We start from the raw sequence: 24,710 nt of genomic DNA on the forward strand, positions 1-24,710 counted from the left end.
AATGCCAATATATCATTTCCCTTAAAGATAGCAATTGGTGCAGAACAGACTGGTCAGATGACCTGGGGATATACTGGGCTGCACCTAATAGAAGTTCTTAAATACTTACTTATGACCTTATTAATGTTACTAGCTATGTTACTTGTATTCTGCCTATTTTACAAGATTACTGTTTCTTGCGTTGGCAATGTGTGACTAGCCTCAGATAAAATTAATGATGATTAGGCAACTTGAAACAATTGATCAAATATGTAAGATAATGATTGTAAGAGTGTAACTCTAAATGTGGGAAGAGGGAACTTTCCTGGACCATAACAGACTAGTAAGACAGGTGGTCCAGAGGCTTTTGGCTACTGTTAAGAGGGCCTAGTCCAGCAATAGCAAATTGAGTGGCCTATCAACGAAATCCTTGCCTGACCGGGGAACGAACATTCTTGGCATCATGGGACAAATTGGTGACGAAACGCCTCCCAAAACTTGGTCAAAATTAAGACCAAAAGGCAAGGGATTGTACAATGAAGAATGTTGCCCACCATCCAGTCCTTAGCCACCGCAGCTGCTGACCCCCAGTACACCCTGAAAGGAGTTCAACGTGAAGATCAGGTGAGTCACTTTGTGCTCTGAGAAGACTGAGAGACTGGCCCTCAGAGAGTTAGATATTTTCAGGAGAAAGTTTTACGAACCCAGTTTCTTGCATCTTCCCATACTTAGAAAACCATTAGCTAAGATGTTTGTTCCTTGTGGCTAGCAGCGACCGTCTACCAAGATGTGTGCTTGGTTGCACATACGCCCTTTGCCAAAATCACATCTCTACTGGACTTTGCCACTTACCTCTTCAGAACAGTTCTCAGAGCTCTCTGAGAGCCTGTCTCCTGGGTTATAGTCCTGTTTGGCCCGAGTAAAATTTACCATTTCTTTCTTAGATTGACTATTAAATTTTTTCGTCAACAACCCAAATTAATATGTGAAATAATCTATTTTGGGAAATAGCATAAATTTGTGTTATACGTGTGTTTCTAAAGCGAGTAACTAACTCCAACTTGAAAACACAGGATTAAAACGTTGAAGAGAAACCCATCAGAGATAAAAATGTCAGTGTTTAATGCCAACATGAAAATGAAGGGAAAGGAGAGGGTTAAAAGTATCAAGTGGCCTAATCAAATGGTGTGTCAATCAATATTCAAAAGAGCTATTGCTCAATGTGGGTTGCAAACCACTTTTGTACTTAAATCACTCAGCAGGTATCTTTAGGAATGTGGTTTTGTGCAAGCACTCAAAATAGTTGAAAGGTGATTACATCATGCATCTTTGTTTTTTAAAATCCAATTCAGGAAAACAGTGCTTTCACGTAAGTAGGCAAGACATCTCCACAGGAAGACCCAAGTGAAGGGGAAAAGGCGACACAACAGCCTATGGAGATAGGGGTGCGTAAGGCACCAAGGCTGGCATGAGGGGGCCCTGCCAAGGAAGTGAAAAGCAGGTGGATAGGGACAGGTGTTATAGTTTAAAACCAATAGTTCTAAAAGTTTGTCTCCCATTCCCTCCCTCTGCTTTCTCCCTCCCCACTTTTTTGGGGGGTGGAGTGTTTACCTCCTTGTCTCTAAATAATATACCTCTAATACACTTCTTGATTTTTTGTTCTTGAAATAGTGTGTTGACTTCCCACCAACCCCAAACTTCTGTGCCCCAACCTCCCAACACAGTTATATTGAATTTTGCTTAGCAGAATATACAGTGGTTGCATTATCGTGACTGTGTAGATGCTGTTCTTATCCATTGAGCTGGATGATAATATGACTCCCTTTTCTGCACAAGTTTTTTTGTTTTTCCTGGAGTTTTTTGTTTTTAGTTTTCCACATTAATTCACCTTAAACTCTGCCAATTTTCTAAGCCTCTCTAAATGCTCAGGTGCATCAGAGGCATCTCTCCTGGAGCTTCTGGCCTGCTGTGCCTGTGCACACGTCACCCTGGTCTGTCCAACCTCCACCTGGACATTCCTATCACGTATCCTGTGTTGCAGGTCCTGTTCTCTGTATCCCCTGTTTCCCTCTTTTTGATAAACTCTCTCCTTTCCTTAGCACACATTCCAGTACCCTGGAAAAGGGTGCACAGACAGTAAACACCTGAAAATGTCTTTGTTCTTCATTTATGCTCAACTGATAGTTTGGCTGGGTATGGAATTCTAGGTTGGAAAACATATTTCCTCCAGGATTTGAAAGCATTCTTTCATCACTCCCACTGTTGTTGTGAGAAAAGCTAGTTGTAACCTTTTGTTTGTTTGTTTTCTTTTTTTTTCTCTTGAAACGTTTAAGAACTTCTCTTTGGTTCCCAGTGGTCTGAAATTTCACTACTATGGAAATTTGGTGGTTCTATTTCTGTCACTTGTACTGGGGCATTAGTTAGTACAGGCCCTTCTGATCTGACACCGCATGACCTTTAGTACTGGGAAATCTTGAATTCTTATCTTCCTTTCCTCTGTTTTCTCAGGAACTCCACAATTATTCTGATATTGTGTCTCCTGGACCGATCTCTCGTTTTCTTATCTCTTCTTCCCTATTTTCCATCTCTGACTTTTTATTCAACCTTATCTTCCAAAGCTTCTGTTGGCTTTTCATTTCTGCTATCATGTTTTCATTTGAGGATTCTTTTTTTTTTCTCAGATGTTCCTTGTCAAAAAATAGTACCCTATTCGTTTTCATGGTTACAATGTATTTTTTGAATCTCTGAAGATATTAATGATACAGTTACTGTCTGCCTGTATAGTCTCTGTGAACTTTTTTCCCCCTCTTGCTGTCTTGGACTCTGTTTTCTTGGGTTAGAGGCTTTCCTCGGATTCCTGATGTCTTCTGGTTGCCTGCACATGTGTAAGAACGGGGCATAACAAGCTCGTGGGAAGCTCTGGACTCAGTGTGGCAGCCAGCTGTGTGCTTCTCTCAGGGTGATCAGGCTTGATGGGGGTGAGGAGAGGATCTTCAGGGGTTCCCCAGAGAATCCCTCCAGCCTGGGGGTAATGGTCTGGCTGCCAACACCCTGGGACTAGCTGAGTGGAGAAGAGGGCTGGCTTGGGGCGGGGTATGTCTCAGCTTCCTGTATAAATTTGCCCTTTAAATTTCTCTTTTCCCACAGCTGGGCTTGGTGTGGTCCAATCCAGAGACTATTTTAGCTTTTCTAGAGAAAAACCCTGCAGATTTCTGCTTGCCTGGGGAGGGGTACTCAGCTGGGTGGTGGTAGTCGGGGGTGGGGAAGAGACTGGCCCTCTTAATTGCTTCTTAGGTTTTCAACCTACCTTCTTTACTTGAGCTCTACCTTGCTTCCTGAGATACCCAGCACTTCTACTTTCTGAGACTTTGGAGCTTACCCCAGTATAACTGGGATTGAGTCTTACTTCCCAACTGCCAGTGGATGATTCAGTTTCTTGTGTCTGCCAAGTCAGTACCACTGGTCCATCTGCTTTCTACCTTCCAAATTTGTGCTCTTTACTTGTCCTCTCATTCTCTTCATTTTTATGGGCCTTAAAAAAATCCTTTCATTGTTGTTTTAGTAGGTGTAAGGAGGCAGCAAGAGTAGATAGCGGGTTTAGTCCACCATCTTTTCTGACCATTGTTCCCCCCCAATTTTATTGAGATACAACTGACCTACAGCACTGTATAAGTTTAAGGTGTACAGCCTAATGATTTAATCTGGTGAGTTTTCTAACGTAAAATTGGGTTGCCAAGGAGAAGGGTGTAGAAAGGATATATCCCAAGCCTTGAGAGTCAATTCTCTCAGGGAGTGGCATGAAGGAGAGGATAGATTTCCAATCCTTCATATCTTTGGATTGTTTCATTTTTCTACTGTGACGTACATATCCCCTTTCTAATTAAAAATCGATAGCTGCATGGCCCATCCACAGGTACTCAAAGAACACCTGTCCATGACAAGTGCTACTCGGGGGAGTGAGGGGGCAAGAAGAAAGCTCCTTCTTCCTTAGCGGTAAGTGACAAGGACCATCTGGCTGGGAAGGCTAACGCGGGTCCACGTGGTGATGAGTGAAGAAGTTGTACCAGGACCGCAATGACAAGCACCAACTTGGCATGCTGTCCTGCTTGGCCTGATAAAGAGAAGGGTTGAGTTTGCTGAGATAAGCAAATCATAGCTTCCATTGTAGTGATTTATTTTAGGTTTTTGAATCTTCTCCCTACCCAAGAGAATCAAGGCCCCTGAACTGTTGCCTACCACAGAAATTCATTCAGGCAACAAATGCTGATGGTTTTCTGGCGGCAGATGCTGGCCCTCCACGGGGGACTCTGTCCCTGGGGCAGTTAATGAGGGACTCTTCAGACAAACGTGCTCTGGAGGTTTTCAACACAGTGGATAATTAAAATCACAAACATACTCGATGTGGACATTTGGAGACCCCTCACCTGGAGAGAGACGTTCAGCTTTTAACTGCAGCCCTTCAGTGTGGATTTGATTTCCTATGCAGACTTGTCCACTCCAAAATTACTAAAGTATCTTCTTTTATAAGGTTTGTTTTCATACTCAAAGATCTGATTCTATTGGTTGACTGTTGTTGTTACTACTGTTTTAGTATGGTGTGAGGTGCTTTCTAATAGTTTTGCCTCAGTGGTAGCCAATTCAACACTATGGATTGAAGGAGCTATTCCTTCCCTTTCTGATTTCAAGTGCCATCCTCGTCATGAACTAAACTCACTATGGGCTTTTTTTTTTTTTTTTTTAATTATTTATTTATTTATTATTTTTGGCTGTGTTGGGTCTTCATTTCTGTGCGAGGGCTTTCTCTAATTGCGGCAAGCGGGGGCCACTCTTCATCGCGGTGCGCGGGCCTCTCACTATCGCGGCCTCTCTTGTTGCGGAGCACAGGCTCCAGACGCGCAGGCTCAGTAATTGTGGCTCACGGGCCTAGTTGCTCCGCGGCATGTGGGATCTTCCCAGACCAGGGCTCGAACCCGTGTCCCCTGCATTGGCAGGCAGATTCTCAACCACTGCGCCACCAGGGAAGCCCCACTATGGGCTTTTTAATAATGCATATTCGCAGACCTACCCCAGGATCAGAATCTCTGGGAATAGGATCCAACCATATTTGGAGACCAGTGCCTTAGAGCCTTGCTACACAGGCTGGCCTGAGGACCAACAGCATTGGCGTCACCTGGGAGCTGGGTAGAAGGTAAAACTCCTGGTGGCCATGCCAGACCTGCTGCATCAGGTATTCGAAGTGGGGCCCGTCAGGGTGTGTTTTCACCAGGCCTCTGGGCGATTCTCATGCTGGCTATAGTTTGAGAATCACTGACTGAGGACTGAGTATGCAAGGAGGTGACTGCCACTGAGGTGACCACAGCACTGATGGGGTGATGGAGCTATTCTGGCAGTTCATGGCGAGTACTTTTGCAAGCATCATGTTTAACTCACTTTCTCTGGCTCTGCTTTCCTGTTCGCTGTCAAGAGAGTTGGTCACAGAGCTGCATAAAGATGACACACACAACAGGGTGGGAAATCATAGTGTTGCTCCCCGCCCCCCACACATCACGAAGGGCATAAGGCTTCTAGCGCCCCGCATGGAGAGGCCAATGGAGGGAGATAGCTGAGAGCAAGCCCCAACTGGGCCATCCCATGCCCAGGGCTCCACCTCACTCTCCAGGGCTGACCTCACGCAGCAGAACACACTGCTGCGGGGCTGAGACACTCACTGTTCTTGAGGCCTTGGGGCAAACAGGTGGGTTCCCTGACTTCCTGGGTGGTTGAGGGGGAAGGGCTGCAGGAGGTAGGCAGGCACAGCTCCCAAGTCAGCTCTGCTGAGCATTAGGTGTGCCCACCATCTTGCGCACTGCAGGGCTTCCCATTTCCTGCGGAGGGAAGTCCCAGCAGCTGGGAAGACCTTCCCCTGTGAGCCCTCGGGAAGCAGCAGTGACCGCACCAGGGCTCCAGCCTAGAGGGCCAAGGGCCACTGTCTGGACACCCAGAGGCTGTGGGAGCCCAAGGAGGTGCCTGACCAGTCTCCAGGGAACCAGGGAGGGCTTGCTGCTGAGGACAGACGTTTCAGCTGGGATCGTCCCACCTGCCATCTGGAATGGAAATCAGATGTTCACCTTCCAGCGTCCCATCATCTGATTCCTCATAATAGTTCCAAAGTAGGTGGCCTCTGGGCTGGGTTCTAGGCCCACTGCAGGGTCAAGGCTGTGACACATCCAGGGTCTCTTCCCCCTGGAGTAAGCTCTGGTACCTGGCTCCAGGATTCCACCACAGGGTCCCAAGTAGACCAGAGTTCATCAACCTGCTTCTCATAGGATCACCTGGGGGCTCGTTAAACTGCAGATTCCCAGGAATCTTTCCTGTGGGGCTCTGGCCTCTGAGGTTGGACCGGAGAAATGGGTATAACAGATGCTCACGTGATTCCTCTCAGCAAAGTGGGAGCCTCGGGATTCCACGGTGGGCATAAGGGTGCTTTGGACAAGTGGGAAGGGAGAATCTCATGCAGGACTATGAGTTAAACGCCTCCTGGTCTTGATTACCCCTTCAGTCAGCCTCCTTTGTCCCTCCCAGTGGTGACTCAGAGGAGGGCTTTCTTGTTCTCCCAGCCTGGGTTCCTCGGAAACAGGACAAGATTTTTTTGCTGCCAGCTCTGGGGCCTCAGCCGGGTTGTAGGCAGCGGTGAGTGGGGTCACGACGAGGTTACGGCACCTACTTTCTGAGGACAATTACTTTCTGAAGCGGTCTTGGTCTTCCTGGTGCCAGAGAAGAAGGTCAATAAAGGGCTGACTCTCGCGGGTGCTGCGGCAGCTCCCGCCTCGGACCCCTAGGGAGTTTAAGGCCTGAGTGAGACAGTAGGTTTCGACTAGTTTCCCTCATCGTGGCAGGAGGGCACTAGACCACAGTCCATGGGTCCTTCTAGAAACGGCGTTACTGGTGGGGGTGGGATGGGAATCTGGGGCAGAAACAGCTGAAAGAATTTGCTAGAAAGTGTTTTCCTCTGGGGGTGGGGCCGCACCTGGCGCGTCCAAACACGTGCGTGGCTTTGAGGAAGAGAATGTGTTTTGAAAAGGTTTTGTTTCCTGCTCACGTTCCGAGGGTGCCTGGCCGCTCGCTCCCACACCCGCGTGGGAAGGCGGGCGGCGGCTGTGGGATGCTTGTGCGTTTTCAGCGTTTCTGGTGAAAACTGAGCAGGGTGGCGGCACGCGGCGCCCGAATGGGGGTCGGGGCGTCGGGGCCTCCCTCCCTCCCGGCCGCGGGGCCCGGGGCCCGGAGCTCCGGGCTGGGTCGGGCGGCCAGCGGGGGGCGCCTGCGGCCGCTCCGCCGCCCCCGCCCGCACAGCCCGATCCCGCCCGCGGCGGCGCGCCCACTCGGGCGGCGGCGGCGGCGGTGACGGCGGCGGCGACGGCCGGCGCAGGAGCGGGGCGGCGGCGGCGGCGGCGGCGGCGGCAGGTGAGCGCGGTCCGGACGGCCCTGGCGGGGAAAGGCGCGGCGGGCGGGCCGGGCCGAGGGGGCGCGCGCCGCGGCTCGGGGCCTGGGGACGCGCCCGCAGGCCGGGTCCTTGGACCCCCGCGTGGCAGGGCGGCGGCGTGGGGGGCGTCTGCGGCTTCCTCGTTGTTCGCCCGCCGGGCAGCACCCGGGCGGAGGGGTGGGTGTGGGCGGGGGCGGCAGCAGCCGGGCCCCTCGCTCGGCCTGCCTTCCCGGGCCTCGGGAGCCGGGGAGAGGCGCGGGGTCGGCCGTCTCCCCCCTTCCCCCGCCCCGCGGGGCCGCCCCCGCCCCGTTCCCCGGTCTTGCTCTTTCTCTGGCCCAAGCTTGGGGTGGGTCTTCTCAGATGCCCCCTCACTCAGGCACTGCGGGGAGACGTGTCCCACATAGGACCTCAGCGCAGGAACTGGGGCCCAACCCCACTTTCCAGATGACAAGACTGAGACCTTACTGAGGGACATGGCTCTGCGTCCCCCCTGGGTCTGGCACGCTCCGACCACTCTGTTGGAACGCCCATTGGCTTATGATGGTAAAAAGAGGGGCTGGTTTTGTCAGGTTTCTCAGACTCAGGCAAGGCAGGGGCCCCAGGAGGGTCAACATGGTCTGTTTAAAGTAAAAAATAACTCAAAGGGAGAAGGCTCAGGTGAGGGCAAGACAACGGCTTGGGGTTGGAAGCAGTCCAGTCACAGCCACAGTGAGCAGGACACCTCACCAGTTAAAGGGGGCGGTGTGTGGATGGGAGAGCCGGTGAGGCATTTGCTCTGGCTTGCGTCCCCACAGGGACACTCCCGAAACCTACCCTTTTACGCGAACGGCATGGTAACCATCCCTGGTTGGGGGTGAGATGATGGAGCCTTTCTCAGTGTGGGCTGGAGTTGTTCTCTCTCCTGGTGTATATCTTGGGTCCCCTTCCTCAAAGGCAAAGAATTCATGTTCTTTCTGAGTCCCAGAGCCAGAGCTGGAAAATGAGAGTTTGGGCCCTTTCACTAGAAGTAGAGCCTTTAAGGTGAGGACCACAGGTGCCCTTGGTGGTTAGGCTGTGCCTGGAATGGCCAGATCTGGACTGGCCTTAGGTTCAGGGCCCTCATTGCTTGCTGAAGCCTTCTCAGACCTGGTCCAGGATGATGGTCAACGGAAGCATGAATGAATGAATGAACGAATGAATGACCAGCAGGACTGCAATGGTCTCAGGGCGTGAGGCTGAGGGGACTTGGCAGGCTGGGGCTTTGGGCTCAGAGATGAGGGCCTCTGGCATTCAGTCAATCACCGCTTTCACACGTGGGCAGGTGCCCTCCTAGGAGAGGTGAGTGTGTCCCGCTGTGGACCTGGAGCTATGGGGGCAGACCCCCAGTGTAGTGAGGAAGCCCCTCAGGAGTGGCCAGCTGGGTCTGGGGCGTGGAGTTGGGTCCACAGGGTGACTTGGAGCTGCCTCCCCCAGTGCTGAATGTTTGGGATCCTCAGAGGCTGGGTCTCCTTCCTCAGCCCTTGATGCCCTTGGGCTTTTTTTTTTTTTTTTAAATTTTATTTATTTATTTATTTATTTATTTATTTATTTATGGCTGTGCTGGGTCCCCGCTTCTGTGTGAGGGCTTTCCCTAGTTGTGGCAAGTGGGGGCCACTCTTCATCGCGGTGCGCGGGCCCCTCACCATCACGGCCCTCTTGTTGTGGAGCATAGGCTCCAGACGCACAGGCTCAGTAATTGTGGCTCACGGGCCCAGCCGCTCCACAGCACGCGGGATCCTCCCAGACCAGGGCTCGAACCCGCGTCCCCCGCATCGGCAGGCAGATTCTCAACCACTGCGCCAACAGGGAAGCCCTGCCCTTGGGCTTTTGAGAGCGGTTTCTCTTGGGCTTTTTATGGAGGAAGGCAGGAAGAGGTGGGAGAGTTCCAGTTTCTGAGGCCCGATGGCTTACAAAGCCATGGCATGTCCCTTGTACCGTTTGATCCCGTGAGTTAGGGCCAGAATGATGAACACCATTTATGGGTGGGAAAGCTGAAGTCCTTGAAGGTCTTGTAGCAAGTTAGGCCTGGAGAGGGGGCTAGGGCCTGGCCTTCTGGTCTTCCCATCCTGTTCTGGCCTGGTTCTGGTGGAGTCTGACTAAGTACCCATTGGGAGCCTGATCCCACCCCAGCAGGCAGTCTTAAGTGAGCCCATTAAATCCCCCTCAAGGGTAAAACACATTGCCTGCCCACCTACCTGCCCACCTCTCTCTTCCTCCTGTTCCTACTCCTTACCAGGAGATGCTCTGGACTTTGCTGCTGACTTCACCTCTTGGATTCCCTTCCTCTGCAGCTGGGCTCAAAGGGACTGCTAATGGAGGGATAATGGCTTATGTTGCCTCCGTGGCTAACTCCAGCAAGGGAGCCTCGACTGGCCTGCCCTGGTAGGAGGCAGAAAAGCGAGTTAGGCGTGGTCCCTGCACCCTGCCAATAGGGGCGACAGAGTGGTTGCACCTTGACCCCAAACACCTCTGTAGAGAGAGGCTCACAGAGCAGGCAGGCCAGTCTGTGCACTAGAAGGATGGACGGAGGGGTCTTCATTGTGATATCTTTGGGGGAGTTTGTCGATCGGTCATTTTCTTATTTCTTCATGCTTTCTGTATTTTCAAAATTGTCTACAATGAAGAAGAAAAGCAAAACTATTCCATTTTTGTTTGTTCTGGAAAATTTTCAAGAGCTGTTCTGCTTCTGAAACTTGGAATTGGGTTTGCAGGTGAGGTCGGTAAACTTCCGAATTTAATAGGGCATCCAAAGGGAAGGTCCCAGGACTTTGAGGTATTTCAGCACAAATTAGTCTCCAGAATGGCCTGGAACTCAGGCAGAAGTTGCAAACTTCTTGTTGACAGTGTTGTCTCTCCCACTGCGAGTCTGCTGGTATTTGTGGCTCACTGCCAACTGTTGGAGAGCTATCTGATGGGGCCTAGCTGGTGGGTGGGCAAGAGCTCGAGGTGATGGAGGCAAGGTTGGTGGCAGCTTCCAGGCCCTGAGCCACACCCATCTGGGAACCAAAGAGAGTGGTTTTCTAAGCTGATGCTGCCCGGCCTAGGTTGGAATTGGGGGTAGGGACTTTGGCCAGAGAAGAGTGGACAAGTCCACATCCATGTGGGTCCTCCCTGAGGAAGCTGAGTTTGCGGGATCAGCCCACAGCCTCCTGGTCTTCTTTGCATGTAACACAGGCTGCGTGACGCCCTGGAGTCCTGAGTCCTTGCTGCGAGAGCTCCACTCCCATCTCCAGCCCTTCCTTCTTCCTATAATCCCTTCTCTCCAGTGCAACTCTGTCATGTGTCTTAGGATGTGCTCAGCCCCCTCTTGGACAACTGACCTCAGGGGTCCCCTTCAGTCTGGTTGTCTGTGGATCAGGGACATGGTCTGAGGGCCCTTTTGACTTCAGGCTCTGTCCCTGGGGTATTTGCCTTGCTCTGATTTTGGGACATGGGCATTTGTACCTGGACTGTCACTTTGAGAGGGGGAAAAAGCAAGGTAGGAGCTGTGGTCCCCTCCAGCTCTCCACTGCCCAGCTTGTATAGAGGGAGCTAAATGGGGCCCCACAGGGTGGGGTGGTGGGCCTTGGGCCAGGGCCATTGCCAAGTGTGGGGAGCTGGCAGCAGGAGGTCCAGCCAGTGTGTGCACAGGAGGCCACCCCTTCAGTTAATGACCACCTGCTGAGTGAGGTGGCTATGAGCAGCCATCCACCTGTTTACAGAGGGAGCCGCTGTTTTCAGTTATTAACAACAAAGGCTATTATTTGCAAGCTTTTATGCCTGGAGGACAAGAACACAGGCTCTGGAGGGAAGCTCTTGAGCTTGAGTCCAAGCTCAACATTTCCTAGCTGTGTGACTTTGGGCAGGTGCTTCAACCTCTCTGAGCTTCAGTTTCTCATCTATAAAATGGAGACAGAATAAGACTACTTATCTCAAAAACCAGGAACAGTTCCAGATTAAAAGAGACCAAAGTGACGTGACAACCAATTGGAGTATGTGAACCTGGGCTGAAAAAAATTACATAAAGGACATTATTAGGACAGCTGATGAAACTGGATATGGACTATAGATTAAAGTAGTGTATCAGTGTTAAATGACCTGATAACTATATTGGTCCTTGTTCTTAAGAAACATGGAGTGAAGTATTTAGGGGTAGAGGCTCACCGTATAAGCAAACCACTCTCAAATATTAAAGAGAAACATATGTATAGACAGATAATAAAGAAAGTGAGACAAAATGGTGCAAATAGGCAAATATGAATTAAAGTATAGGAGAGTTCTTTGTAGCTTTCATCTAACTTTTCTGAAAGTTTGAAACTGTTTCAAAATACAGTTAAAAAAAATGCCTATCTAATAGTATGAATGAAATGACATTAACTGATGTTACTTAGAACAGTGCCTCACACTCCCTGAACATTAGCTGTTATTGTTAGTGTTGCTTTTTGTTATCATTAATATGGACAAAGTATACATCTTTGTCTTTGTCTTACTTCATTGTCACAATACCCTGTGTTATTTTTCCACTTTACAGATGACAGTTGAAGCCCAAAGAGGTTAAGTGGTTTGCTCAGGACCACACAGCAGTGAGTCCAGAGCACTGATAGGAGAACTGCTTAAAATTTATTTTGGATTAATTGCCAGCATCTGCAACCATGAGATTTTATGTAAAAAAACCCCCAGATTTCTTTTTTTTTCAGTTATATATATGTAATTATATATATATAAATTTTTAAAAAATACATATTTTTCAGATTCTTTTCATTATAGATGATTACAAAATATTGAATATAGTTCCTTGTGCTATGCAATAAATCCTTGTTGTTTATTTTATATACAGTAGTGTGTATCTGTTAATCGCATACTCCTAGTTTATCCACCCCCCCACCCTTTCCTCTTTGGGAACCATGAGTTTGTTTTCTATGTCTGTGAGTCTGTTTCTGTAAAAACCCAGATTTCTGATTTCCTTTGATAACTCAGAAGGCTTGCAACACTGACCACATTCCTTTGTGGCAGCTACTGGCTGAAGCTCGGCAGCAGCTTCTCTTTACACAGAGCTTGGGCCTCCAGTTTACCCTAGTCCCCAGCCAGCCAGCCAGCCAGCCAGCGTCACTGGTTGATGTCCCATCTGATCTCTGGGGGCTCTGAGTTTGCTGTCCTGGGAGAGTGCCATTGTACACCTGATCCCAGGGTGCCAGGCCAAGGCTTGGGTTCTTCCCTTCCCTCCTGATGCCCCGCCTTGGGTTCTCCCCTCCGCCCACCTGCTCCTCCAGCCAGAGGGTGCAGCATTGCACCTCCTTTGCTCAGCCTATACCTGAGCACCTACCAGCTGTGTGGAGAGGGGCTGGGGGGCTGCAGGGGAGGAGGAGGAGGAGGAGCCGGAAGTTTTGTGGCTCCAGCCTGGTGTGTCCTACCATGTTCCTCATCTTCCCTTGGTCCTGCCCGCAGCCCTAAGCAGTGCGCCTGGCTCTCCAGAAAGGGTACCGGGTGGTTTGCTGATAGCCCACGAGGAGGGTGTAGGAGGAACTCTCAGAAGGGCCCCCAGGCTGCAGTCTTCATCTTGGTTTGGTATGTATAGATGGGCGGTTATTTCTCTTCTCTGAGTCTCTGGTTCTTTCTCTGTAAATCGGGGCTATACCACCTTCCTGGAGGGAGGTCAGAGGACTGGAGGGGCTACCATGTCAGCCTCGAGCAGGTGGCGATCTGGGGGTGTGGTCGTGGGGATTGTTTCAGTCCACGCTTGGCCTCTGACGCCCCTGGTTCCCCACGACGCTGGGTGTAGGGTCACCAGGTGCCCAAGAGGCAGAGGAGTGAGCAAAGGCTGGAAATGAGGGCACCAGTCCACAGGGAGTGGGGGCGGGGAGGCTAGGCAGGTGTCGTGTATGTGGCCTTGTGGGTGTGCCTTATGGTACCTATCTCACAGAGGAGGGAACAGGCTCTGTGAGGAGGTGGGAAGAGCTCACTTGGTGGATTTGGTGTCAGATGGGGAAGCTGAGGCCCAGAGAGGCCGTGAGGCCTTGAGAAAGTCCCACAGCCAGGCAACTTCTGCCTCCTGGGCCAAGACTGAGCAGCATTCCTGGGGAGGAGGAGAAGGTCAGCTCATTTTTTATTTTCAAATGGCTTGAATTTTGTGTTAATTACCCAACTAATTCACACTTATTACTAAAAAATCAGAAAACCTAAGCAGTAAAGTGGGGAGAAAAACCAGAATCTGTACCCATTAATGTAACCTATTAGTGTATTGGTGTACGTCTTTCCAGAGGATTTCTTGTTTGTTTTTTTAAACATATGACAAGAAAAAAAAAATGAGCATCAGAACATTTCTTACTGTGTCTGTCCTGCTTGCCCCCAGGCTTTGGGAGTGGAGTTGCTGGAGTTCTCAGACACGTATCAGGCCCGCTCCAGCAGTTGGTGCACTAGGAGCCCTGGTTGATTTTCTCTGTCCCCTATTGCTGGACATTTAGGGTTTTTTCCAGTATTTTTGCAGTTAGCTCACTGCGCTAAGTAGCCCATAAGTAAGTCTTTGTACACACTGGGGATTATTTTCTGTAGGGTTTGTGTCACTGCAGACTGGATGCAGGTTTGCGGTTGGGCCGTGTCTGCAGGCGTGGAGGTCCTGGGCGCCCCACTCCCCCGGTAGACTGCTTTGCGGTCAGAGGATGCGACGGGGAGGGGCTCCCACCGGAGGGCTTTGCCAGGAGAGGGGTTAAGATGCCGCCGCCCAGGCTGGTACTGGAAGCCTTTAAGCTCCTGTGCGGGAGTTGGGTGGAGGTGGAGGCGAAGGAGAAGGTGGCCGCTGCTCCAGGCTGGTACGCGACGGTGGGGCCTGCATTCTTGCAGCCTCCTGTGCTTCCGCAGAGGGGCCTGGGGGCGTCTCTGCCTGTGCTCGGGGTTCAGGCTGAGAGCGCACCCACCCCTCCCAGTCGGGAGCAGGGCTGAGGCTGATTCTGTGTTACTGGCTCTGAGACTCCCTGGGGGCAGGGTGGGGGGGCATTCCTCATCTGTAGGAAGGGACTGAACATGTCGCCTTCACTGAGTGAGACTCAAATGAGACAACAGATGCCAGAGCTCTTACAGTGACAGTGTTTCAACATTTCATTATGGAAAAATTAACCACCCACAAAGGAAGACAGAATAGCATGTCCATCCCCATATACCCATCCCCTAGATGCCACAGTTTCCAGCTCTTGGCCAACCTGGAGTCATCTCTCCTCCCACACACTTCCCTCCTTCAGACCTCATATCACTTCATTGGTAAAAATTGTAGTACAGACATACGTCGTTTTATTGTGCTTTGCAGGTATCGTGTTTTTTTTTTTTTATAAATTGGAGGCTTGTGGCCACCTTGCCTTGTCAGATGATCTTTAGCATTTTTTAGCAATAAAGTCTTTTAAAATTAAGGTATGTACATTTTTTAGACATAATGGTGTTGCACACTTAATAGACTACAGTATAGTGTAAGCATAACATTTATATGCACTAGGAAACCAAAAAAATTCGTGTGACTCACTTTATTGCAATATTTGCTTTATTGCAGTGATCTGGAACTGAACCTGCAATACCGAGGAACTATTCCTAAAGGAGAAGGAGTAAAAAAACCAGACAAAACAAAAAAACCCCAGAGTATTATTACCACACCTAAAACTTAGCAATATTCTTTAAGATCATAGCTATCCATGCAGTGTATTGTGTTCAAATTTCCAATTGTTTCATAAATGTCAAAAAAATATATATATTATTTTAGTTTTTTAAAATCAGCATCCAAATGAGGTCTATGTAATGAGATTGGTTGATATATTTCTCAAGTATTCTTTCATCTGTATGATTGATATTAATTCAGTCTCTCTCGTGCCATGTTTTTTTTTTTTGCTTCCTATAATGCTTAATGTGTTTTTTACCCACCGAACCTCCTATATATAGATTGGTAGTTGTATCTGGAGCCTTGATCTAATTTAGTTTTGACTTTTTTTCCACACAAGAGCACATTGGAAATGGGGTTGCAAACTTCTACTGGGAGGCTCACATTATCTGGTTCAATCTCTTTTTGTGATCTTCAATGGCTTTAAGGTAGTAGTTTTTGTTTTTTTTTTTAAATTTATTTTCTTTATTTTTTTGGCTGCGTCGGATCTTTAGTTGCGGCACACAGGATGTTTCCGTTGCGGCACGGGCTCTTCGTTGTGGCATGTGGGCTTCTCTGTAGTTGTGGCATGCGGGTTTTCTCTCTCTAGTTGCGGCACGCGGGCTTCTCTGTAGTTGTGGCATGCGGGTTTTCTCTCTCTAGTTGCGGCACGCGGGCTTAGTTGCCCCCTGGCACGTGGAATCTTAGTTCCCTGACCAGGGATCGAACCTGTGTCCCCTGCACTGGAAGGCGGATTCTTTACCACTGGACCACCAGGGAAGTCCCTAAGGTAGTAATATTTTAAGTTATCATAAAAAACTTTCCATTTTCACTTGGTTACAGGTGGTGCTGAGTTTGGCATTGGGTGGAGACCTTCCAGTCTCAGGCCATTGTTTTTCCTTATTCCTGCTTTTTCTTCTTAGTAGTTGCTTTTCCCTGTTATCTTTTAATTACATGGGAGGTATATTTTCATTAGAGAAAATTGGAAAACAGGCATAAACAAGAAAATATGCAATTAAAACTGTGCTAAATTTTATCACCTAGCGATAACTCCTAAGATTTGGAGTATATTTTTCCGGATTTTCCTGTGTGTAAAAAAATATACGTACATCTGTGATATTGTTAAACGAAAGGTCTGTTTTCACCTCGTGGCACCTCCATAACCTCCTTCCCAGGATCTGTAGGGAGGGTCATGGTCTCCCTCCCTGTCCATCAGTAGTTCACACCAGACGGGGTGTGGGGAAGGACGGGCGGCCGCTGGTGTAGCCCAGCTGCCAAGTTTTTCAAAGGAAATAAGGACTTTTGGTTGGCAGGGCAGTTGCTTTCACATCTGTTCTTTTAGGATTCTCTGCAGTTACTCAACACACTGTGACCTGGGCTGCCCCTTTCCTTCTCCAAAGCCCTATCCCCGAGGCCTGGCAGAGGCTGGGGCCATGGGGGTCATGGGAGCCAGCCCCCTGCCCTCTGGCAGGCTGTACCACCAACATGATGCAGGGTTGTTCGTTTTTCCTTGTCTGGCATTCTAACTGAGACAAGCAGCAGCTATTTAGATTTCTACATAGGAGGGGCAGTGGCTAAGGGAGCTGAGTTTGGTTGCAAAGATGCTGTTTACTTATTAACACATGTGTTTTCTTGGAGTGGCCTTGTATCTCAGCCCAGGTCACCCCTTAGGACCACCACTGATTAGGAGTGAAGGCCTTTGTTCCATCCTATAACTTGTAACTGGTCGCATGACCTCAGTCGGCCCCTTCTCTGGACTGAAGGAGTGAGCCAGAGCATCTCCATATGTTCCCAGCCTGGGGAAGGAAGGGATCCTAGCACATCCCTGAGCTTGCAGTCGACTGGGAAGAGATGATGGCAGAGGGGCCAGAGGTGAGTCACTGCATTGGAATGCACCCCCCCCCCCAGTGTGAAAAATCACTCTGGGAGGAGGGTGAGTGACGGGACCACAAGGCTGTGCCTGCCTCGGTGAGGCTGTCTCCTTGGGGATCTCCTGGCCCAGAGCGTGGAAGAGCTGGGGGCCTGGAGGAGTGGGGCCAGCAGACCTGACACCAGTACCGAGCCAGACTGCTCTGTCCTCCCAGGCAGGGGGAGTGCTGCTGTATGTTCTTGTTAGGAGATTCGGGGTGCAGATCAACTTGGCAGAAATGTCATGAAGGCCTCTTGAGTGCCTGGTACTGGGGGTGGGTGGGTCTGCTGGAAGAGAAGAGGTGCCCCTCTGTCACTCCTGATCAGGCAGGGATGCTACAGTGAGAGTGCATCAGTCCAGTCTTGACGGGGGCTGGAGGATCTGCTTCCGAGGTGACTCAGTCACACGGATGGCAGGTTGGTGCTGGCTGTGGGCAGGAGGCCTCAGTTCGTCACCACAGGGCTGCTTGAGTGTCTCACAACACGTTGGCTAGCTTCCCCCAGAGGGAGTAATCCAAGAGGCAGCAAGGTGGAAGCCACAGTATTTTTCATGACTTCAGAAGTCAAACATGTGATTTCTGCAGTATTTTGTTGGTCGCCCAGGTAGTGTGGGAGGACACCATACAAGGGCGTGAACACCAGGAGGCAAGGGTCATCGGAGGCTGACTACCGCTGTGGCAGAGACGAGCCCAGCAGCTTCCAGCTCATATCCTCCCAGCCTAGTGAAATGAGAGCATCTTCTTTTTCCATTTAGCTCCAACAAAAGTCCCAGAATTCAACATTTTGAGTCACATGCCCATTCCTCAATGGGCACTGATCAGGAGCCCACCCCTGAAGGGCTGGTTCTCCATAGGAATAGGGAGCTATTACTAGAAGTGGAAATGGATGCTACAGAAGGAAGGTAACAGTGTATATCCTCTCAGGAGAGGCCTGTGGCACTGTGGCCCAGAGGAGGTGACGATGGGGCATTGCTTCCTGAAAGAGGTGGCATTTGTACTTGTCTTGGCAGGATGAGTAGCATTTTGACCATTTCTGGTGGCAGAAAGGCTTGAGCCAAGGCATAGCAGGGTGAAGCAGCTGGATCATGGGGTCAAAGGAGATCAGGATGGAAAGACGAATTGGGCCAGGTGTGGAGGCTCAAGGGAGGGAGCCAGGACTTGACTCAGGAGCTACCGTGAAGCCATGGAAGTTCTTTGAACAGGACAGGCCTACAGTAGAGCCAGGATCTAGGGTTTAAAACTGAGAGAACACCCTCTGTCCAGCCTCCCTTGTCTTCAGCTATAACTGAGCACTTACTGTGTGCCTTATACACATTTCTCACTAACCCTCACAGCCTCCCAAGGAGCTGGATGATGTTGTCCTGACTTTACAGATGGGCTCCTTGAGCGGCCAAGATCATGTAACTTGGCCAAGGTCACTTGATGGGGACTCTGATTGCAGAGCTCTCAGCCTCTTCGTCCCACATTCATGGGACAAGGGACTGGGTTGGGGCTGAATCGCCAGCCCTGATGGCTCAGACCCCTCTCGGGCTGCTCTGGGGTGTGGTGACTGTAGTATCGATGGCTTCCGTGCTCACACTCCCTCTCAGAAATCTGCCTGGAGTTTGAAACATGCTGGGGTGCTGTGGGGTTTCTTCCCAAGGGGAAAGGGATTGACATCTGGGTTTGTCAAACGGGGCCAAACTATGTGCTCAGAGCTCAGCGTTGTCTCTTGGCCGACCGCCAACTGTCTGCCTTGTTTTTGCTGCAGTTTTATTCCTTCTTGCCCACTACTTCACGGCCTTGCCACTCTCTACAGCCTATTGCGCCCACGCACCAGTCAAGGATTGGCTGGGCCATCTCCTGGGCCTGGGACACCCTCTCTTGGGTCCCTTCCTTCAGGGAGGCCCTGAACCTCCCCCAGGTGGGTGAGGTCTCTCTCCCCTGAGCTCCGGACCACATATCTTGCCTTCACGGATGCTTCTCCCAGATCTTTGTGCCATGTCATTGGTGGTGGGCACGCTGTGTCCAAGTCGCGCCTGTGTCCCCAGCACCAGAGAGGAGTCCTGCCCACGGGGCGGAGGGCGGGTGCTGCTGAGTGGAACAGGAGAGGGTTGGGCTGTGCTTTGTGCCTGGCACCTTGAGCCAAGAGAAACCAGTCTTCCCTGCCTGATGCTGAGAAAGCCCGCAGTTGCCCCTCCTTTGGGGGAGTTTCGCTGGCAGGTTTGGGAGCACCGAGTGCCAGGGCTTGGAGATCTCGGGCGAGGGCACCTGCCAAGGAGGGCGTAGTGGGATTTGGATCAGCCTGTCTCCAGGGAAGCCCTTCTTTGCTCCTGGGGAGGGTCATGATGTGAGTGGTTGAGAGAGCATAGGCCATAGAGTCAGACAGACCTGAGTTTGAATCCTGGCTCTGCCTTTTTTTTTTTTAAGCTGTGTGTGCTTGGGCAAGTGAGTAGCCCGAGTCTCAGTTTTCTCTTCTATAGAATGGGCATAATAGCAGGACCTCCTCGTGAGGCTGTGCATGGTGCCCCTCACACAGTCAGTGTTTAAATAGTGATCCTGGTTGTGTTAACCTGTGTGCACAGGTCCTGCCTGCTGGGACCTCGCAGTGGGGTGAGGTGTCCAGTGCCGGGCGGCTGGACCTCGGGGTGCAGCAGGTCAGCAGAGAAGAGTCTGCTTCCTCTGAGGAAAGAGCTGGAAGGGAGACCTGGGGAGGGCAGGACGTGTCAGCTGGGAAAATTGGGCTCCGTTCCCTACTTTGTTACTAAACAGTAGGGTTTACTGTCAGGATAAAAGGTAGAAGATGATCCCAGGTGCCCATGTCACATGCTCAGAGGGCTCCCTGAGGACCAGGAGGTGCTTTCCCCCTCTGTTTTGGGAGGTCTGTGCGCCCTGCTTCCCAGTCCCTCCTAGTCTCCTGCCTCACCACTGAGCACCCCATGATCCCAGTGGGGAAACTGAGGCTCAGGGCCTTGTGTGAGTGGCGGAGCCAGGATGCGGCTCCCTGCCAGGCCGCTCTTGCTTCTAATTGCTCATTAGGGAGGCGTTTACTCCCTGCCTCCGTAAGTTGTCGCCGGGCTTCTAATGCAGGCTTTTGGTGCTTGTTTTATTTTTTACTTTTTGAAAATGGTTCCAGCTTAAAGCTTCCAATTTCCATGAAGTCACTGGAGTCAGGAGCCTGGCCTGACAGCTTCCCCCGCTCCTGTTGAGGGCTCTCTGTGGCTGGGAGAGCCCCACTACACACCCCGAGAGGCGCTGAGCTGAGGGTTGAACGTGAGACTTTCGGCTGCTCCCACCGCCAGAGCAGGAAGCTGTGGGTCCCAGATGTGACTCACTCTCATTAGGTAGCTGGTGGAACGAGCCTTCACACGTGTGAGCCTGGATGCTGGCCTAGGAGGGGCAGGCGGCGGCCACCTCCACGCTGGCTCTGACCCTGGCCCAGCTGCCGAGGGGCCCTGGAGGAGAGCCAGGTAACGTGGGGAGGGGAGCTGGGGCACCATGTGTCCTAGTGGCCTGGGCCTGAGGGGACCGCGGGGCGGCGCCCCTCCCCACCAGGCGGGCCCAGCCTGGGAGTGGATGGACAGGGTCTGGACTGGAGGTGGGGGAGGCTTTGGAGGCTGCTGGGCAGACGGCAAGGTGGGGGGGCTTGTGGACAAGAAAGAGATGCCTTGTCACTGGCTTTTCCCGGCCTGACCAGAAGGTGCTGTTATGACTGTGGTGGTGTTTATTTGGCTTGGTCCACATAGACTGCCGTGACTGACTCTCAGGTGCCCACGTTTCTTTACAGGGTTGTAATTTTACATTTACAAGTACAGTGTACTTTTCTCAATGAAAGTAAAAGTTAACTGGGGAAGTGCAGCTGAATTTATGTTGTTAGATTAAAAAAGAATAAACAAAAACCAAACCCTGAAAGTGATGCATGCCCATGAGGCAAAGAACCAAGATACCTCAAGAAAATGGAAAAGTCTCTCTTTCCTTCCAAGTCCTCCTAGCCCAAGGTCCCAGGACCACCAGTGTGGACCATGGGGCGTGGGTCTTTCTGGATCTTTCTGCCCGCTCATCCAAACAAACGTGCACAGACACAGGGTGAAGCAGGCATCTCCTGTCCGTGTCATCACATGGGGTTCAGGACAGCTGGCCCTGGGGGCTTCCTCCCTGGCCAGCCCTGAGGGGAGGGGGGAGGGGAGGGGGGGTGGGAAAGCAGAGGCCTGGGCTGGGCCTCTGGGAGACAGAACCCCGGTCCCCAAGGCCTGGACGGGTGGCCGGAGCCCAGGCTGGCTCTGCCTGGAATGGCTGTGTGACCGTGGGCTGTCACCGGCTCTCTCTGCCACAGACACGCAGGTGGACGATGTGAGGGGTGACCAGACCGGCATTTCTCAGGGTGGGGACCCTGCTTTAGCCTGGAGGTGGATCAACATGCTTCACGTGTAGGTACGCGTTTTAATACATTTCAGAAAAAAAATTTGGAAATAGGACATCGGATCTGTGACTTCATGCATGTATTTTTGCCTTGGACAAGGCCGAAGAAGACACAGCAATGAAACGGGCAGACTTAAGAGGAAGTGTAGTGGGATTGGCTCCACAGGAAGCGCGGGCGTCTGGCGGGGCGCGGGGTCTGGGAGGCCCGCCTGAGCGCCCTCCGTCCTGACCAGGCTGCGGGCCTCCCCGCTCCAGACGGGCCCTGGGCTCCCTGGAGTTTTCCTGTGGCTCCTGGTGTAGGGGAGGGGACGCTCAGGTTGTGCACATTCTCTGCCCTCAGTGGGGAAGTCGCCAGTGGTCACTCATCGAAAAGAAGTGACTGTTTACTGGCGGCCGTTTTCCCAGGGGTCGGGGGTGAGGGTGGTCTCACGGGGCCTCTTTGCCAGGAGTGGGTCTGGGGAGAGGCAGTCTTCCTATGGGCCCTGCGGGACTGGGGGCTGGCGCAGTGAGCCGGGGGTAGGGGGTGGGGAGTGGGGCAGGAGTGGGGCTTCCACACAAGCCAGAGGTGCTTCTCAAGAGGAGACAGAGGCCCGACTTGACATCACTTTGGGCATGTGCACCCCCCTTTACAGTTTGTAACTATTGGTCTAACCCATTCCCTGCCTCCCCGCCACCCTGTGTGGTAGTGTCGTCTGTCCCCAGTTGACGGAGGAGAAGCCCAAGGCCCAGCAGGGCACCGTCTCGTCCTGGGCCACACAGGGAGTCAGTCCCCGGGGGCGTCCACTTGCACACACCACCTCTCACGGAGAGCCGCCGCGTTCGAGGCCTGGGGTTGGGTAGGGACGCTGTGCCTTTGGGGAGGCTGGTGGGGGGCAGCACAGCTGAACAGGGGCTCTGGGTGGCTTTGGAGGACTGGTGCGGGGGAGCCTTCCTGGCGGAGGGTCTTGCCTGCCCTCACTGCGGGGTGGCTGGGCTGAGTCAGGGGTCGCGCCCCAGCTGGGCCGTGTGTTCTTGGACCCGTGCTCGAGTCCTGCCTCAGCGGGGAGGTGGATGGCCCAGCCCTTTGCATTTTCCATGACTTGCCATCCCACCATTACCAGGGGTCATCAAGGGGTGGCCGGTGGCCTGTCCCTCACCTCTCTCCTCCTGTCCTGGGCACATTCGCACTGAGCTGAAGGCAGCTTTCCACATCCCATTGCCCAGGCCAAGGGCAGTGCTTAACTTGCCCGGGGAAGTTCCAGGGCCCCCTGAGGGAGCAGGCAGAGTGGGTCACACTGGGCACCTGAGTCCGAGTGGCCGATTCTAGCCTTTTGTGGGGTCGGGTCTTAGGGATGAGAGGGAAGTGCTCATGGTGGACCTTTGGGGCGTTTACTGTCTTTAAGAAGGCCTGTGTAGAAAGAGCTGAAAGTTAGTTTGGCTCAGTGAATGAGGCCTTGGCGTCTGAACAGTCGCCAGAGGAGCTGGGTCTTCTGGAGGTCACTGCGTCCAACCTGTCTCCAGACAGAGCTTTGTAATGGCCTGGGTTCAACCGCACTGTGCCTCCTCCCGGCAGTGTGCGAGATAAGCAAGGGCTGAGCTAGTTTCTTGCATCTATAAAATGGGCTGCTCACGCTACCCAACGTGCCAGGTAGTTGTAGGATTAAACGAAGGGATGCACGTGGTACGGCTGGCACAGAGAAGCCACTACCCAAGTGGAGGTGTTTGTCATTACTGCCCCGTCCTGCCTTGGGTGGGAGGGAAGGGAGCCTCGGAGGTGAGGATGGGCAGGGCCGGCTGAGGGGTGTCACTGAGAGGCCTCCCTGGTAGCCGGTAGCCCTTGGGGTAATCACTGTCTCTCTATTCCTCAGTTTCCTCATCTGTAAAATGGCAGCGCCCAGGCAGGTTGCTGGGAAAGTTAAACGTGTGAAAAATGCTTCCCAGGCATCTGAGACCAGCAAGCTGAGGCCTAGAGGTCCCTGGCAGTGGCGAGCCCCCCAGCCTGTGTGTGTGGAATCCTGCCAGCCCCTCCAGGGGTCCTCCAGCTCTGCCCCCACCCTCCCGGCTGAGCCTGCTTGCGGAGTCTCCACTTGCCCACCTGTGGCTCCTCCTGCCACCAACCCCCAAGGAGGGTGGCACAGTGCCCACCTGACAGCCACTGGCATCTGGCTCAACCTGCCGCTGCCCATGCATTTCACAAGGGGCTACGTCATGGCTGGGGCATTGCCCGGTCCCGGGCGCAGACCTGCTGGGCTGAAGCGCCTCCGTTCCCTGGGCTCCCCTTTCCCCACGCCCACACCCACCCCAAGCCTTCGAAGGAGGACAAGGTGTCGGGATGGGGCGGGGCGTGAGCCCTGGGCAGAAGTGGGCTCATTCCCTCTTTGGTTACCCTTCTCCCCGTGATGCCTGGGATCGTCGTTTCTCCCTGCATCTGCTGATCTCTGATGGGTGTATTTCACAGGCGTTTTCTGGGGCACTAAGTGCTGTGCTGGGGGATAGACCTGAGCCCACCCTGTTGTGAAGATGGGCTGGGACAGCCCTGGAGAGGAGGCCCGTGGGGTTCCTGGGTTCCTCTTACACACGCGTCAATTAGTTCCTCCTGTCTGGTGTCAGACGTTTGAACCCCTTCTCCTGGCTTTTGCCCCCCTCGCCGTGTTGGCAAACCACCCCCCCGCCCCCAGTTCTATGTCTCAGGCACTCTGGGCCCACCCCCTGGTTGGGCAGCAGGTCGGCTTGCCTCCTCTGCCCTTTGCCATGCATCCCCTCTGCTTAGGGTGCTTCCCCACCTCGAGCCCCCTCTTGCCTCGTGTCACCCGCTCCGGGGTCCTCGGGCTCAGGAGAAGAGGGGGCGCAAGTGTGTCTGCTCTACTTGGCAGCCTCCCCCTGCCCCCTTGGCTCTGTGTTGAGACCCCCTCTTGCTGGTGCCGGTGTGGGGGGCGCCAGGAGCACCCTCCTTGTTCTCTCTTCCTCTTTGTGCCTCTGTCTGCCCCCGCCCCCCCGCCCCCGCCGCCTTGAGCTCTGAAAGAAGTTACCCTGCAGCTGTGCCTGAGGAAAAAGAAACAAATTGAGGCCTTTGTTGTGGGTACCCTGGTCCTCAGACGTGATCCTGGCCCCCAAGGCCCACCTTCTCTTGCTTTCTTCTGAGCTGGGCTGGAGGTGATGGGGTGGATGACCCAGGGGGGAACTCGTGCCCACTTGGGGGTGGCAGCGTGGCAGGCCTGGCTTTCGGGCATCGTGAGGCCCCCGGGGGTGACGCGGTCAGTGGCGCCACCACCCACCTTCAGGACCCGGAGTACCTGCTGGAGGCCTCTTTGTCTTCCAGGAATCCAGGCCTTCTTGCCCCTTGGAAGTGGCTTGGTTCACTACCTCAGGTGCAGCT

At 52.5% G+C, this 24,710-nt stretch overlaps 1 protein-coding gene across 2 annotated transcripts in view; it reads left to right on the forward strand.

Moving 5' to 3' along the window:
* The first annotated feature begins 7,390 nt into the window (after positions 1-7,390).
* The window catches only part of ADCY7 (adenylate cyclase 7), a 58,495-nt gene continuing 41,175 nt past the window's right edge, over positions 7,391-24,710 (forward strand). For both annotated transcript variants that reach the window (XM_059905846.1, XM_059905847.1), the window contains exon 1: positions 7,391-7,419. The gene's annotated coding sequence lies outside the window, so the exon portion shown is untranslated. The remainder of the gene's footprint in view (positions 7,420-24,710) is intronic.

This window comes from Balaenoptera ricei, chromosome 19 (assembly GCF_028023285.1).
Source record: "Balaenoptera ricei isolate mBalRic1 chromosome 19, mBalRic1.hap2, whole genome shotgun sequence".
Classification (NCBI taxonomy): domain Eukaryota; kingdom Metazoa; phylum Chordata; class Mammalia; order Artiodactyla; family Balaenopteridae; genus Balaenoptera; species Balaenoptera ricei.